The sequence below is a fragment of the Schistocerca gregaria genome, chromosome 5 (genome assembly GCF_023897955.1).
Source record: "Schistocerca gregaria isolate iqSchGreg1 chromosome 5, iqSchGreg1.2, whole genome shotgun sequence".
In the NCBI taxonomy this organism is placed as follows: domain Eukaryota; kingdom Metazoa; phylum Arthropoda; class Insecta; order Orthoptera; family Acrididae; genus Schistocerca; species Schistocerca gregaria.
In genome coordinates, this window is record NC_064924.1 from 202,083,116 (window position 1) to 202,101,125 (window position 18,010).

Sequence of the window (18,010 nt, forward strand, 5' to 3'; positions counted from 1 at the left end):
AGACTTAGAAACTACTTAAACCTAACTAACCTAAGGACATTACACACATCCACGCCCGAGGTAGGATTCGAACCTGCGACAGTAGCAGCAGCGCGGTTCCGGACTGAAGCGCCTAGAACCACTCTGCCACAACGGCCGGCAACTCTAGTGTACCAGCGATTTTATCTCCTCTGTGGATCTCAGCGAACTGTCGCACATTAATCTCGAATATACCTCTACCACATTACATTGAGACTTATGAAGACTGGAGAAAGTACAACAATATTACTAACTAACAATTACATATACTACAGTAAAAAATGTATGACTGAGAGGCCACAGTCGATATTTAAAATAGTTACTGGTGTTACGGTCGGGAGACATGTTTAGACGTAAATTCACTACTCTTACGATGACTCTCGCAGATGGTGACGGAACATCAACATTTATATGTTGAAGATGGTGTCTCCGCTAGGGCTCACTCAACACTTCACTCCATTCTGTATCACATATACATTTACATATACATAATATTTTAATTTTTGGCTGGGACAGCGTTGTGGTCGAAGAACGCTGTCCCAGAAATAAACTGATATGATTCCAGTCCCTCGGCTCCGACGAAGATTTTCCGCGGGTTTCTCCCGGCTGAAATGCAGTAGCTTGGCTGATATTTGTCTGAATTGAACCGCGCCTCTCCAACGGGTAGGATCTCGAACCTCTTAGGAGCGGAGACTGAAAAGAGTAAGTTCCATTGCATTCTCTGCGTGAAAATTTTAACTAATGTAAACAGCAGCTATCAACGTCATCTTTGTGTAAGGGGAATTCAAATGAAACTCGGTCACTAGTGTGAAGAAACGGTAACGATCTTATTAACACAAATCTTTAACTATACACAGCAAACTTACTCAAAAATAGTCACCAAAACTGTTGACACATTTATCACCCTGCGACAGTAGCCGGTCGATTCCATACTTGAAGAAGGTAGTAGGCCGCTTTCAGATTCGGGCCAAGACCCAGTCACACACTTCGTCGTCCGTTGCGAATCGATTTCCGCGAACTACTTGTTTTAGAGGTCCAAACACATGAAAGTCACATGGTGAAAGGTCGCAACTGTACGGTGGATGTTCCAGCGTTTGCCGATGAAACTGCTACAATGTCGTCTTCACCGCATTGGCCCTGTGTGAGCGGGCATTATCATACAGGAAGATAACGCCATGGACAACATGCCTGCGCGTTTCGACTTGATGGCTCGTCTAAGGTTCTGTAAAGTGGCTTGATAACGTTTGGCATTTGTGGTGGTTTCCCGTTCCAGGAACTCGACAAGCAGTGGGCCCTTGTGGTCAAAAAATAAGGACACCATGACCTTACTAGAACTGGTGTGCACGGTCTTTGATTTCTTTGGAGGTGCTGAAGTGGCATGTTTCAACTGTTTGGTCAGACGCCTGCTTTCCTGTCCAATATGGGGACATCATGCTTCGTCACCGGTGACAATACGGGTCAGAAAGACGTGTTCCTCCACATGATAATGTTGCAGATGACTCAAAGACAGGGCCATTTTTGTATTGCACTGTTCGACGGTCACTTGGTGGGAAATCCACTGCCCACAGATTTTTCGGAACTTCAGGTGTTGATGCATTCTGGTGTGGACGGTGCCCGCGCGAATACACAGTAACCGATGGATCTCGCCCACGGTGATTCCGCGCTTGTCGAAGACTATAGTATTCACTTCCGCAAACATTTCCGGTGTGATGACACGATGAGCCTGTTCAGGGCGAGCATCGTGTTCCAGTGAATCGCACTCCTCAAGGAATCGTTTTCACCATCCCACAGCACTTGAACCGACTCATACTGTACTCACGGTACACAGCCTTCATCCGTCGATACATTTCACGGCCTCCAACTTCCTCCTCCGTCAAAAATCGAATCACTCCTCGTTGTTTCTTCTTATTCGCCGTTCGGTAGTGGATCATAAGTTGTGTGGTCACCTTCTCTTCGGCATGAAACCACACTGGCGGTATGCACCATCAAACGGTGCGCACACGTCAGTCTCTCTACCAATTGATAGCGCCAACATAGCCGCAGTTACGTGGTGGCATCTTACGTGTAATGCAAAGGTAGACGCACTGACCAGGTTTCATTTGAATGAACCTCATATAAGTTGAGGCGTCAAATTTTATATATATTAGAATTGACCTGATATACGTAAAAGTGTACTACATTAAGTCTGCTACGTGACTTATTACATGTTTACTACGTACGAAGCCCTATAATCGACTTAGTCATCTTGCTTGACGAAGTGACATTCGAGTGTCATAGTATGCTGTTACTATACAGCAGCCATGATCTTCGTTGTTATTTACCCAGCTCTCTCAGCACACAATATCTAATCGTGATAAGAAAACCTAAAACAGGAGATTAATGAAAATCGAGTCTCTACAACACCTACTGTAGTTCCTTCATAATGTTACAATATTTTAGGGATGACGGAGATGGGTAAATGTACAAATTGGAAGTAATGGGCCATAGTCCGGTAACGACCAAGTTGAAAGTTTACGCGAAGATCGTTCTGATACCTCTGACAGTGCAATGCATTTATCGCTACAGTGGTCCCTAAGATTGAGTAGGGTAGGAGAGTTTTGGGCCCGCATCTCGTGGTCGTGCTGTAGCGTTCTCGCTTCCCACGCCCGGGTTACCTGGTTCGATTCCCGGCGGGGTTAGGGATTTTCTCTGCATCGTGATGGCTGGGTGTTGTGTGATGTCCTTAAGTTAGTTAGGGTTAATTAGTTCTAAGTTCTAGGGGACTGATGACCATAGATGTTAAGTCCCATAGTGCTCAGAGCCATTTGAACCATTTTTGAGAGTTTCGGAACTGGTAGTACGGATCCAAAACGGAAAAAATGTCTTGCATACGTGCGATCTAAAATTCACACTTTAAGAGCTATGAGGAGTTATTCGTTTCCGCTACTGTGAAACACATGTCTTTCACTGAACAAATTTCCCATAGATCTCGGGAAATGCAGTTTAGATCCTAATTTTTAATAGACATATTTCCCTTGTATTTTGTCTAAACTGTGACCGCTGAAATTTGCCTACACTTCAATTTTAGCAAGAACACTGCCGCTATATGTATTCCACTGTCAGAGGTACCACAACGATTTTCGCTAATAACTTTCAAAACAGTCGTTTCCAGAACATGGCCCCATATGCCAAACTGATACATATACCGTTGTCCATCATGATCACGGAATCATGCTTTATATGTACGCCTCACCTGTTTGTTTCTGTTGTGAAAGGGTAGCACAACTAACAATAGGAACACAGTAGGGGAAGCAGAATCGGCTAAGATCACGTCAGACAACCGTTTTGGAGCTATGACCATGAAACGGCAGCCAGTCACTGGCGACCGCTTGAAATTGTTTGTAACAACGAACGTGCTTGCAACAAACCTAGCTCGCCATCTCTCCAGTTAATGTCTGTTACGCTAAAGAGCACAGGTTCTTGTTAAATTAGCTTAAATTAAGTCTTCAAGCGGAACATTGGAAGCGGGACTAATTTTAGAGTCCCATCCACAGCTTGTTTCGTGGGACTCCATTTTTCTGTTATACTTATTGGGTAAAGCGCAGTTATTACGTGAGTCAGCTACGGCCGAAGTACTGCAGTTCCATTAATCTGCTGAGGAGCTAAGACACCACTGCAATAAGGTACTCGACATGTGGTACTGTAAGAGCCATGTTTGTGCCGATGTTTTCTAATGGTCAAGTGTTTTAACTTTGGGACAGGTTGGAGAATTAAATGTAGGAACTGCCCTGCAAAATGTTGCTAGCGCTAGAAGAGTATACGGAGCGGCATTTCTGTCCCTGATTTGTCGCTGAGCGGTCGTGGCTGATACTGGTCTCAAGAATTTTGCCATGAGTTCTGATGAGAGGACTGTTAGCAAGACAAGACTGACAGTTATGCACGCTACTTCGCTGCATATTGTACCAAACACTGTCAGCCCCTCACCTATGGTGACCTCATGCATTTTACAGACGCTGCTCTCTTATCATGACTCTGACGCCTGCGACATGAATAGCTGTCCCCTCGTAAATACTCTTAATTTTTCCGAAAACCCAGTCGCATGGAAAATTTACACAGAGGTAGTAAACTGTGGATATAAGATGTAACTTCAATGGGGATGAGAGCTTCCTTACATACTGATTTAACGATAGTATGTTTGAAGTTCTTAAACATTCTGCAATTAATGAGATACCCAGAAAGCGACCTATAATAAACTTTAGCCAAACAAAACGATATCTAAGTCTGTGTATATCACGTGTCCCTAAGCTTTATTTTCCCCCAAGTGGTGTTCGTCAACGAAAGCAAACACAGGTACTATTCTATAATGTGGAGTCGGCTACTCCTGATGCACGCAGTAAACTTTCCAGTTTTAATTCCGACTCTTCGATGTTATGTTCTCGTTTTCAGATGGGCTATATCCGCCATTTATAAACAGAATAAATATTGTATAACACATTGACACGTACTGAGCTTGAAAATTACATATGAGGACGAAGCTGGCCAATCATGTAATGTATAATAAACTGAATACTTGTGAAAAACCAGCCAGTGTGGATTGCTTCAAAACGTCAGTTAACTAACGTGGAGTGATTGCGCAACAAAATAAAACATCGGGTAGGTCATCAAGTAATCTGCTTCCTCTCAGAGATGTGGAATATGTTCCAATATGAAGATACTCGCTTAAAATGGTGCTACACAGCAAATATAGAAATCTCAGTTTTGTTGAATTAGTTAATCGTAAACTGACGTACTGCAGAAACAAAAACTGGGTCTGTGTAGCATAAGATTTATTCCAATGGAGAAAGCAAATCAACTAAAGTTCATATGGCACGCTGCAAGCCATATGCTCTCACAAACAAAGGTGCATACAGACCTTGCCATCAATGTGCTCTAACCCTTCTTCGTCCACCACAATCTCGGATTCTTGTGGTTTCCTTCTACTTCTTCAAGTGAACACGGGGACTGCTCTGGCAAAGCTCGGAGAGATTTCTTCCCTCCTGTTATTTAAAGTAGCTTGCGCCACGTTTCTGTCATCTGTGGTGGCAGTTTTTTAAACTGCCTTACTCTTCATTTTCCCGACCTTATAAACTTGTTTTATCTAGCCAAAGTTGCTAACACGTGTGTCATACACGCCTGAAATGTCGCATACTGTCCCTTTGTACCCCTCTGTCCGCTACAGCCACATATGTGTCCTGCAGACCTATGTAACACGAGGACACCAATTAGGGTCAGCGTGTAAGTGTGAACCCTGCTGTCGCAGACAGCTTCGCAGACATCACACCAGCTGTGTGTGTGTGTGTGTGTGTGTGTGTGTGAGTGTGTGTGTGTGTCTTGCTTTGGACTACGTCTTTGGTATGAACAATGATGTGCGTATAATAAATGTAGGTTTTCCGCCATATGAGACTTACACACTTCGTTAAAACACTGACCGAACCGACACATTGGCGTGTCTCCGAACAACGACGGTTTATATCAGTGTACGGCCCTTAAGCTTCTGATCATTTCCGTAATAATTCTGAACTAATTTCTTTGAAAGGACAGCATTAATTTCCTTCCTTTTTTTCTGTACGCCGTTGGCAGTAACCTTGTACAGAGATTATTTAACTCTAATCTTCCTTCATTTATTTCGGAAGAGATTCTATGTTAAGAACTACTGCTTTTCTCCTAGCACAGAAGTCCAAAAACGTTATACACAAAGTACTCTATGTTTACTAACAGCCTTTCTCATTTGGCTTAGCTTACGGCAATTACGACCAAAATGTCGGCTGTTGTTTTTTCATAAGAAAGCAAAAAAATTTTTTTAGCAATAAGTAATGTTTGCCATCATTTAATGCCACAGTCAAAATACTTCGTCTCCAACAATATTTACCCAACATCTTCATAAACTTCAGTAAACTAAAGCAACGCTGTTTTCATATATAGTCGTAATGTGTAACTTAACATCTAAGACGAAAATACTGTTCTTCAAACTATTTCGACTGCGAATCTAGCACAAGAAGAGATAATATGTAAATTTATTATACTGTCATGAGAGATCTACTCAGCTGTAGCTGAAACGTAGTTGTGACAGTAGTGTGGCTGAGGTTTTTTAGATTCTTTAAATGGGTGCACAGCTCCTTCTAGAAAATTACAGGACCCCGTTCTTTATTTGATGGACGCCGACCACAAGATTGTGCACCACGTTATAACACACCGGGTAGATTATATGAAGGCTTTATTACTGACTACATTTGGAGTTATCATTTCCATTATAGCTGACGACAGAGCAAATTATAGACAGCCGCCTGCTCCCGTATCACATCTACATCTACTTGATTACTCTGCTATTCACAATAAAGTGCCTGGCAGAGGATTCAATTAACCACCTTCGAGCTGTCGTTCTACCTTCCCACCCTCGAACGCCCCGAGAAAAACGGGAACTGAAATTTTTCTGTGGAAGCCCTGATTTCTCATATTTCATCATGATGATCATTTCTTCCAAAGTAAGAGGGCGTCAACAGAATGTTTTCGCTATCGGAGGAGAAAACTGATGATTGAAATTTCATGACAAGATCCCGTCGCAACTAAAAACGCCTTTTTTTAATGACTGCCACACCAATTCACGTATCATGTCTGTGTCAGTACCTCCCCTATCTTACGATACTACAAAACTAGTCGCCCTTCTTTGAACTTTTTCGATGTCATTCGTCCGTTCCACTTGATGCGTATCCCACACTGCACAGAAATACTCCAGAATAGGGCGGAGAAGCGTGGTGTAAGCAGTCTCTTTAGTAGACCTGTTGCACCTTCTAAGAGTTCTGCTAAAGAATCGCAGCCTTTGGTTTGCTTTACCCACAACGTTATGTGTGTGATTGTTCCAATTTAGGTTATTTGTTATTGTAATCCCTAAGTATTGAGTTGAATTTACAGCCTCAAAATTGGTGTGGCTTACCACGTAATCAAAATTTAGCGGATTTCTTTTAGTACTCATATGAATAACTTCACACTTTTCTTTATTCAGGATCAACTGCCACTTTACGTACCATACAGATATCTTACCAAAATCATTTTCGAATCCGTTAATAGGGCTACTCAGATCGTCTCTCATGTTGTTAATACAGATCAGGAACAATAGAGGGCCTATAAAGCTTCCTTGAGGAACGCCTGATATTGGTTAGAAGACTCTTGTGAGGAACGGTGTCGAAAGCCTTCTGGAAATCTAAAAATATGGAATTAATCTGACAGCCCCTATCGACATCACTCTTTACTTCATGAGTATAAAGAACTAGTTGTGTTTCGCACGAACAATGTTTTCTGAATCCGTGCTGATTATGTGTTAATAAATCGTTTTGTTCCAGGTAATCCATAATGTTTAAAGACAGTATATGTTCCAAAACTCTACTGCAAGTCGACGTGAGTGAAATGCGCCAGTTATTCAGCGGATTACCCCTATTTCCCTCTTTTGGGTATTGGTGTGACTTGAGCAATTTTCCAGTCCTTAGGAACGGAACGTTCTGTGAGCGAACGGTTTTATATAATTGCTAGATGTGGAGCTATTGTATAATCATACTCAGAAAGGAACCTGACTGGTATACAATCTGGACCGGAGGCCTCGCCTTTATTAAGTGATTTAAGCTGCTCCCAGGTGCGGCCGAGGATACCGATTTATATGTTTCTATTTTGGCAGTTGTTCTTGATTGGAATTAACTTCGTCTTCTTTGATGAAGGAGTTTCAGAAAACTGTGTTGAATAACTCTGCTTTAGTGGAACTGTCATCAGTGTATTCGCCGTTGTCATCGCGCAGTGAAGCTATTGATTGTATCTTGCCACTGGTGTACTTTATCTATAATCAGGATCTCTTTGGGTTTTCTGCCACATTCCGAGACAGAGCTTCGTTGTGGAAATTATTAAAAGCACTCGCATTGAATTAAGAGCTATATTTCGAACTCCTGCAAAACTTGGCCAATCTTGGTGATTTTGCGTTCTTTTAAATTTGGTATGTTTTTTTCGTTGCTTCTGCAACGGCGACCTGACTCGTTTTGTGTGCAGTTTATGTGGCATATATCTCTCAACTGTGTCGATACTATCGCTTTTAAATTATTACACATCGTTTCTAAGCTTACGTGATCAGATCGGAAGGAGTGGAGACCGTCTCTTAATAAGGCATTAAAAGTATTTTTGTCAGCTTTCTTAAGCAGATATACTTTGCGTTTATTTTTTATGGTTGTAGGTGTTGCGGTATTCAACCTAGCAGGAACTGGTTTGTGGTCTCTAACCCCTGTATTCGTCATGTTACTAGCTATTTGCCCAGGATTATTTGTTGGTAAGATGTCAAATATGCTTTCTCAAACATTTACGCTTCGAGTGGGCGCATGAACTAATTGTACAAAATCCTGTTCTGAGAAAGCATTCAGTACAATTTCGGGTGACGTTTTATACCTGCCGCTGGCTTTAAAGGTATAATTTTTCAGCACATCGAGTGTAGATTAAAGTCACCACCGCCTATAATCGTATGAGTGGGGTACCCATTTGAAATGAGACTTGTGTTTTCTCTGAACTTTTCAGCAACTATATCTTCTGAGTCGAGTGGGTCTGGAAAACCATCCAGTTAATAGTTTATCCAATTGTCAAGTATAACCTCTACCCATACTGTTTCGCCGGAACTACCTACTTTGAATTCACTACAAGGTAAACTACTTCTGGCAGCAATAAACGCTCCACCACCTACGGTATTTAATCTATGGTTTCTGGAGACTGTTAGGTCGTTTAAAAAATTTAGGCTGCACTTATTTCCAGCTTTAGCCACCTTTCCGTACCCGGACTTTTCCAAGTATACCTTCTCTTCTTGTGATTCGTGAACAGAGTATTCGCTTTTACTAGCTGAAATTCATTACAGAACTCAATTACTCATTTTCCTCTCTTCCAAGCGCATATTTTCTTCTATCCTTTTCTTCTACTCCTTCCTCTACAACTGCATTCCAATCCCCATGACTGATTTTCATCTTCCTTTACGTACTGCATGACCCTTTCAGTATCGTCATATACTTTCTCTATCCCTTCGCCTTCTTTCCTTTTCAATTCACTGCCCCTACTACATCTAGATTGCGCCTTTTAGATTTTCTAGCTCCACTAACACGTTCAAGCTCTGGACATTCCAGGCCCCGATCCGAAGAATGTAATTCTTTCGTTGATTATTCATTCTTTTTCTCGTGTTCACCTCCCATTTGGCAAGCTCCTCCCGGAGACCCGAATGGGGGACTATTCTGGAATATTTAGCCAATGGAGAGGTGATCATGAAACTTTTTTAATTACAGGCCACATGTCCTATTCATAAATGTCATGTGTCTTTAATGCAGAGGTTTCCATTGCCTTCTGCAAAATAATAATAATAATAATAATAATAATAATAATAATAATAATAATAATAATAATGGTTCAAATGACTCTGTGCACTATTGGGACTTAACTTCTGAGGTAATTAGTCCCCTAGAACTTAGAACTGCTTAAACGTAACCAACCTAAGGATATCACACACATTCATGCCCGAGACAGGATTCGAATCTCCAGCTGTAGCGGTCGCGCGGTTACAGACTGTAGCGCCTAGAAGCGCTCGGCCACCCCTTCTGGCTGCCTTCTGCATCCTCATCCCGTTGGTCACTGCTGATTCGTCCGCCTTTAGGGGCAGTTTCCCACCTGTAGGACAAGTGAGTGCCCTGAACCTCTGTCCGGTCCTCCGCCTTCTTTCACCAGGGCGTTGGCCGAATGAAGGTGACTTCTTATGCCGCAAGTCTTTGGCCGCCAACGCTGATTATTAATCAAAAATTAAGCAGTAGCGAGTTTCGAACCCGGGGCCGAGGACGTTTTGACTACTGACATATAGAAACTCCCAAAAACTGCGTGTCAGCATTTCTTTCATGAAATTTCTTCACTTGGAATGCTTTAATTGTATGAAGTATGAAGCGGAATCTGCTCCTCCTTTTTTTTTTTTTTTGTTCATTGTGTTAATAAAAGAGTAAAATTAATCAGTACAGCGAGATAATAATTTTGCCAGCGATTTTCGCGGCCATTGATCATAACACACGACTCAGTACGCTGAGTCATATGGTTTGAAACAATGGAGGATCAGACAGTTCCCAGTGACATTTCTTTTTATAGAAAGGATGGTCAGATACTGGCAGAGTTATGTTCTGACTAGTAAAGAAAACGTCGTTGGTCCAGAATTAGAACTCAAACACTACTTAATTTCTGAATAAAAATTATCAGCAATGGTGGCCAGGATTCTCGTCATAATAATACACCTAAAAAGAGGAAGAACTAGCAATGATCAACGGCGCGAGGACGCAGAAGGCAATTGGAGCTACTGCATGAAACGCACATAATATATATTCACAGGACACGTGACCAGTAATAGTAGAAATGCTATGCTGATGTTTCCATTGGCGAAAGATTCTTCATCCATCCCCCATTCGGTTCTCCGGGAAGACTGCCAAGAGTAAGCAAACATGAAATAAATAAAAAATAGATGAAAAAAACGAATTGAGTGATTTGGAACATGGAATGTCAGAAGTATTAATGTTGTTAGAAAGCTAGAAAATCACACAACGGAAACGCAAAGGATCAATCTTGATGTAGAGGGAGCCAGTGAAGCGAAATGGAAAAAAAATAAAGATTTATGGTCACATGAACATAACGTAACATGAATATCAGCAAAAAATAGTACAACAACAGAAGGATTCGTCATAAATAGGAATACAGAGCAGAGAGTGAGCTACTGTGAACAGTTTAGTGACAGGGTTGTGCTTTTCGGATTCGACAGCAATCCAACGCCAACCATATGCTTCAGGTCTACATGCTGACGCCGTAAGCATAAAATGAAGATATATTGAACGTTTATGAGGATATTGAAATGGTAATTCTGTATGTAAAGGGAGATGAAAACCTAATAATAATGGGGGATTGTAATATGGTTGTAGGGGAAGAAATAACGCCTGCTGCAAAGGTTCAGGTATACATGCCGACGTCGTAAACAGAAGACGAACAGACAGAGAAAGTATTGAAGATACTGAGCAGGTAACTCAGCATTTAAATGGAGATAAAAACCTAACAATCAACGAGGTTTTGAACGTGCTTGTAGGCAAAGGAATAGAAGAAAGGGTTACAGGGGAATAAGGAGATTCCTGCTGCATTACAGCATGTTCATAGATTCTGAAATCAAATATCGGAATGAAAGGCCTACCTAGGAGGGAATACCGGCCTTAGACAATAGTTCAGCAACGGTGAAGAATCGACTGAAGAGAATATTCAGGAAGAATCAGGAGGAAGCGGAATAATGAAGTGCTAAGGAATGAAGAGATGCATTTGAAGTTCGCTAAGGTTGTAGTACTGCGATAACGAATACCAGAGCAGGGAGTTCAGCTGAAGAGGAATGGACATCTCAGAAATGTTGCACAGACAAACACAAGTACAAGGAGGGTAACTAGGAAGAAACTTCCGGTAACCGAAGAAAAACTCGACTAGGCGAAAGAAGGAAGGGGAAAAGTGTTCAGTGAAGGCAGGGATACAGCAATATGAATCGTTTATGAATGTAATAAACAGACAGTGCAGGACAGTTAGGGCGAAATGGTTGCAAGAAAAATGTGAAGAAACAGATAAAGTAATGATTGTCGTAAGGACGATAGTACAGAAAAGTCAAAACAACCTTCGGTGAGATCAGAAGATAGAAAGTAACAGTAGGAACACTATGGGAATTCTACAGTTAAACACAGAGAAGAGACCGTGGAAAGAGTACAACGTGATAGAAGCAGCTATTGGATATGATACGGGACATTTGGCATCGAGTGTTAGAGCCAGAATTGAAAGCGCTCACGATGATACGACGTCAAATAAGACGGAAGGGACAGACAATATTCCATCGGAGTATGTACACTCATTCTGGGGAAATGGTGGCTAGACGGTTATTCACTTTGGTGTGTAGCACCTATGATACTGGCGAAGTACCATCACACTTTCGGATAAATATCCTCAAAATTCTGGCCGGCCACTGTGGCCGAGTGGTAGTAAGCCCTTCAGTCTGGAACCGCGCGACCACTACGGTCGCAGGTTCGAATCCTGTCTCGGATATGGATGTGTGTGATGTCCTTAGGTTGGTTACGTTTAAGTAGTTCTAAGTTCTAGGGGACTGGTGACCTCAAATGTTAAGTCCCATAGGTCTTAGAGCCATTTGAACCACACAATTCTGAAGACAGTAAGGGCAAGTATGCACGAGAACTACCGTAATATTAGCTTTGTAGCTAACATATCAAAGCTGCTGACAAGAAGAATACACCAAAAAATGGGAAAGAAAACTAACAATCAGTTAGGTCACGTTCTGTTTGGCTGCAGGAAACGTAAATCCCTCAGACGGGCAGTTCTGACTGCGCTTAATAATGGAAGCAAGACTGAAGAAAAATAGAGACACACTCTTAAGAGTTGCTGACAGAAGTAAACCTGTCGACAATGTAGAATGGTGCAAAATGTAAGAAATAATGTGAGAAACAGAAGTTAGGTATATTGTAAAGTGGGGGAAATACAGTGGTAAGCTAAAGGGAGAGACGGGTAATATACAATATGCACAAGAACCAAAATGGAACAATGCGACTGAAGACGAAGAACGAAGTGTTCGGATCAGAAAGGATATGAGACAAGAATGCAGTCTCTCGCCCCCATTGTTCAACGTATACGTAGAAGAAGCAATGAAGATTATAAAACAAAGCTTCAGGAGGGCGATTCGGATTCAGGATGAAAGGACATAATATTCATTGATGACATTGCTATCCTCAGTGATAGTGAAGAAGAATTACAGGATCTAATAATACAGAATATAGACTGAGAGTAAACTGGAAAAATTCAAAGATAATGAGAAGTAGCAGAAATGAGAATAGTAAGAAACTGAACATAAAATTGTTTGTGAAAAAGTAGACGAAGTTAGGGTATTCTTGGTAGAAAAGTAACCTGTAGCGGGCGGATGAAAGAGGTCTTAAAACGCTGACTAGCACAGGTAAAGAAGGTATTCCTGCCGCGAAATCTAATGGTATAGTGTACAGGTCGCAATTTGAGGAAGTAATTTCTAAAATTGTACTTTTAGTGCACAGAAGTGTATGGTAGCGAATCATGAAAGTGGAAAAACCGGAAGAATAGGTGATAGAAGTAATTGTTTGAGATTTTCTGTTACAGAAAAATATTGAAAATCAGGTGAACTGATAAGACAAGCAACAGTAATGGTACCGTACACAGGTCGCAATTTGAAGAAGAAATTTCTAAAAATGTACGTTTAGTGCACAGAACTGTATGGTAGCGAATAATGAAAGTGGAAAAACCGGAAGAAAAGCTAATAGAAGTAAGTGTTGGAGATTTTCTGCTACAGAAGAATATCGAAAATGAGGTGAACTGATAACATAAGCAACTCAGAGGTTCTCCACAAAATCGGCGAAGAAAAAGATATGTAGAAAACACCGACAATAAAACGGGACAAGATGATAAGACTTGTGTTAATGTATCAGGGAATAATATCCATGGTACTATAGGGAGCTCCAAAGAGTGAAAACACTAGAGGAAGACGTCCAACAAATCACTGAGGAAGTGGGATTCTGTGAAGAAGGAGGGGGGGGGGGGGGGAGGAGGGCACTCTTGGCGAGCCGCATTAAACGAGTCAGAAAAAGTTGCGTACTCGGTCGAAGAAAAGAGGATGGAGGAGGGAAAGGGAAAATATGTATATACCCTAAAGCAGTTTAATAAACTTTTCAAACTAGATTTGAGGCACAAAACATCAATGTCTTTCATTTATTTTGTACCTGGAAATATGTCTGCTTTCTAGATCTGTGATTACTTATTAAGAAAAATGCGTATTGCAGACTATGCGTGCATATCACTGTTATAAGGGAAAGTAATATAGGCAAATTAAGTCGACAATACAAGGTAGTGTTCTAAAATTAAGAGATGCGATTCCGAAATGTCGTTTTCGGCAGTTATGGGTAAGACAATTTAAGCTACTACTTTTGTAAATGGAATGAATTCAAAAATTAATTACTCTCACGGAAGCATGAATTCCGCGATAGCGCCAGTTGAAAAGTTTCGACTAATCAGCAGATGAATGAGATAGGGCGGCAAACTTAGTTAGCGGGTCAGATGAGATGGAAAAGAAAATTAAGCGAGATAATCGAGTAGCGACGTTAGCGTAACAGTTGTCTGCCGTGATCTGACGACAAGAACTTGCACTCCTATGGTAGGAAATGGTTCAAGTTGTAGCCTTCGCCACTCGTCGTGTAGTTGACTGCAGTGTACGTGCCATACATGTCTGGGCTGTCTGTTCGCTCCCATTGTTGTTATTCTGGTAACTTTGAGATTTCACACTAATGCCTTCGTTCGCTTAGACATGAACGAAAGAGTTAAAAAAACCACAATCAGACTCGACTCTCAGTGAGAACACGACTCATTTACCCTTTTAACGTGTGCTACTCCGTATTTTACGCACAGTTAGACTTGTTAAGTCAGAGAAATGATGGTCAGCATGAGCTGCAGGAAATTTCGTACTGAAAGACATCCATACTAACATTTTGTTGCTAGGTCATGCACCTGCGCAGGCTACAAGTTTACCTATGCAGTACTTGTACTCTTTTGGAATAATCAACAATATGCCGCATTACTGGACTCGGAGCACAAATTAAAAATATTTTATTTTGACAACCAAGAGAGGAAAAAGCTGTATAAAATTATAGAGTGCTGCACTCGCCGATTGTGCTTGTTTTTTCATGTTAACTATTCGCGCCAAGGGAAGTACAACCTCAGACTTTAAATCAGCGCGTCAAGTAATATAATTGCAAGTGAAGCTGAAAGGACTCACTTGTCAAACATTTCCTCCCTTCTAGCAACCGTTAGTTCTTCAGGTGGGCCTCTCACAGTTAATCCAATGATTATTTGCCTTAAGCATTACGGGAACAATAAATTAGATTGATCTGAAATCAGATATTTCCTGAAATTTTGAAGGCAGAAGGGAGCTCTCATTGATGTTCAGATTATTTGCGTTATATAGCAGAAAAGGATAGGTACAAAAACTGATATGTAGCCTGTTTTCGGAACTATCATGGCTTAGCAAGGAGAAAGGGGATCCAGTTCAACTTTCCTCTAACGACAAAGTCAGTGCAGTAAAAGATCGTGGTACTGTCAGAGTTAGTCCTACAGATTGCCTGAAGTTATCTAGAGAGAAATTTAAATCTTGAATTTACAAGGTTGTGAAACGTGTTATTCTTTTCAAAGTCTTCAGATCCAACGTGTCAGCTTTCTTGCTGTGGCCCTAATCTGGCAATTGGTAGCAAACTGGCGTGTACTGTCTAACTTACAAGCAATTATAGAGAGCGTTTCCCCCTTTTGTGGGCACAACTAGCCATTGTTGGTTATTGAATGATATTTCTGTGATTCGATGAAGCATTCATCGTTGTACTGAGGTGTAGAATGTGTGTGTTGCCTTGTTTGTATTGTATTTATGTTCGCATGGGTCATTGCCACTCTTGTAGCTCTGAAAGCAGGCAACCAAGCCGCCGGCAGCATGAGGTCATTGTCACTATTAAAATTATTGCGTCACTTTTAAATCTCGACAGTGTGTTTAACTTTTCGTTTTCATTGACGCTGTGCTTTTGCTCAAACGCGTACGTTATGAAAGTGTATATCTCGACAGCATGCTTCCCAGCGGCTGAATTGATGTTCCGCTTGAGGTGCACAAGTCACTCATGTCCTTACAGCCGTTCTATAACCCTAGATAACTAAATCCTCGTATAATTAGGATTGATCTTGCTATCTCTTCCCACCAATCTGAACACATGAGCGACACTTGCTCTTGAGTACCTTCATGGCAAACATTCTTGTTAACAATGGCTGAAGTATTTATTGCCTAAGTCCAGTGGTTTGCTGACACTTGTGCTCTTTCTGTAAATGTTACAAATGTTTAGTAATGGTGTGCCTGTTTTCTAACAGTTGGCTCATTTTTTTTTATTGCTTGGAATGTATCTTCTTTCTTTTTAGCCAGTTATGTGAAATACGCCGTCGCTGTAAGAAAACCGGTACTTTATAACAAGGTGACCCTTTAGTGCTAATGTTGCCGTTTGCTACCGACATTAGCACAAAACTGATAGTGGTCTGTTTGATTTTGACACTAACTGAGTTATTTGCTTGAAAAACTTCAGCCCAGCAGTAGTAGAATCTGCAACAACTTCAAAGGAGATTAGTAATCTCATTTTGTTCTTCGCTCAAACGAAATATGACGACGATATTTTGTAACCACTGCTTAAGCGCAGTCTTTGCACAACATCGATCTAGGCCCTATTTAGACTGTAATAAAAGTGTCTGAAGCAGGAGAATCTCCATTCATTTGGAGTTTTAATAATTATAATAATTTGTAATTAGTGCATAACCTAAATTACTTCTTTCTCAGTAACATTTTGAGCTCTGAATTTGTCGTTATAGGGTACACAGCGATACGTTTTTTACTTATTTTGTGTGCATCATACCACAGGAGAGTAATATTTTTAATAAACTAGTGCCTGAACTATCAATTTTGACTTCCTTTGAATGAAATTTGTGGTAGATATATATTTTGCTCCCTTCAGTGCTCTAGGGTTAAGCACATGATATGTTTGCCGGCCGCAGTAGCCGAGCGGTTCTAGGCGCTACAGTCTGGAACCGCGCGACCGCTACGGTCGCTGGTTCGAATCATGCTTCGGACATGGATGTGTGTGACGTCCATAGGTTAGTTAGGTGTAAGTAGCTTTATGTTCTAGGGGACTGATGACCTCAGAAGTTAAGTCCCATCGTGCTCAGAGAGCCATGATATGTTTGCACAGCAAATATTTTATCACATTCGCATATAACTTCGGATACTCCAGCAGTTTTAGCCACCGCGCTTCCAGACCTCGGGCGTGGCCATCCACAAGGTAGTGGTTGGCGTTCCTACCATACGACTGCCCTACTTCATGTCAAGTATTACCAAATACTATAATTTCCTATACCTAAGGATGGGATTTTAAAATCCGGAAACTAGTCATGGTTTGAATAAGTATTATGGCCACATGACGAGAAAGTCATCCATGTAGTGGAGCCAGGATAATAGTTTCATAGATGGCCATAAGAGATACATTCTATCGGAAGCCTCCATGAAGGTACCTGCGTCGAGAGGTAGCAAAGGAGAAGCCATAGCTACTCTCTTTCTAAAATTCTCCTCGACACACGAAACAGCTGGACAGTAGGCAACCTTTCACTATGTCTGATCTCTCTTTTAATACCTTGTCTTCGAATAACACCAAAACAAAAATCTTAAACTTAAAATCCTAACATAGCTTTCTTCCGGCCTGAATCACAATTGGCGAACACCTGTTTCAGGCCCATTCCTCTCCACTGCGAGGGACTACAGTGCTAAGACACACCGCATCCTCTTGCTCACTTTTTAGAAGGTCAGCACAACTTACAGCACTGCAAGTGTAATTTGTTTTTGACCGCGTACGGAAGGATCGCAATCCACCAGATTCCTCTATTTATAAGGTCAACGTACACAACGGATCTCTTTGGTCTGTTTCTCAGATTTTGCGTGGGTATATACAAAAAAAAATGCTTAAGTCGTTACTGAACTTAATAAGGAAGTGGAATCCATTTCTTGACGAAGACAACGCCAGAGCGTGACTCGTTAGTTTTCCGGCGTGGCGCGTCACGGAAACGGAAATGAACAGCGGTGCAGGAAGGAAGAGAGCGTGCCTGGCGAGGTTAAGTTCTGCGGCCTATGTTTTCCGGCTTCACGGCAGCGCTGTTTTGTTGCCAGTCTTTATAATCTTCAGGACAAATTGTCTTCAGATATGTAACTATCACATCAGCCCCCTCACGATAGTCTGATTAAAGTACAGTTATCACCTTTCTTAGCAGTGGTGCTCTTGAAGCCCAAAATGATTTTACTACGTTTTCTATGTATTTCTTCGTT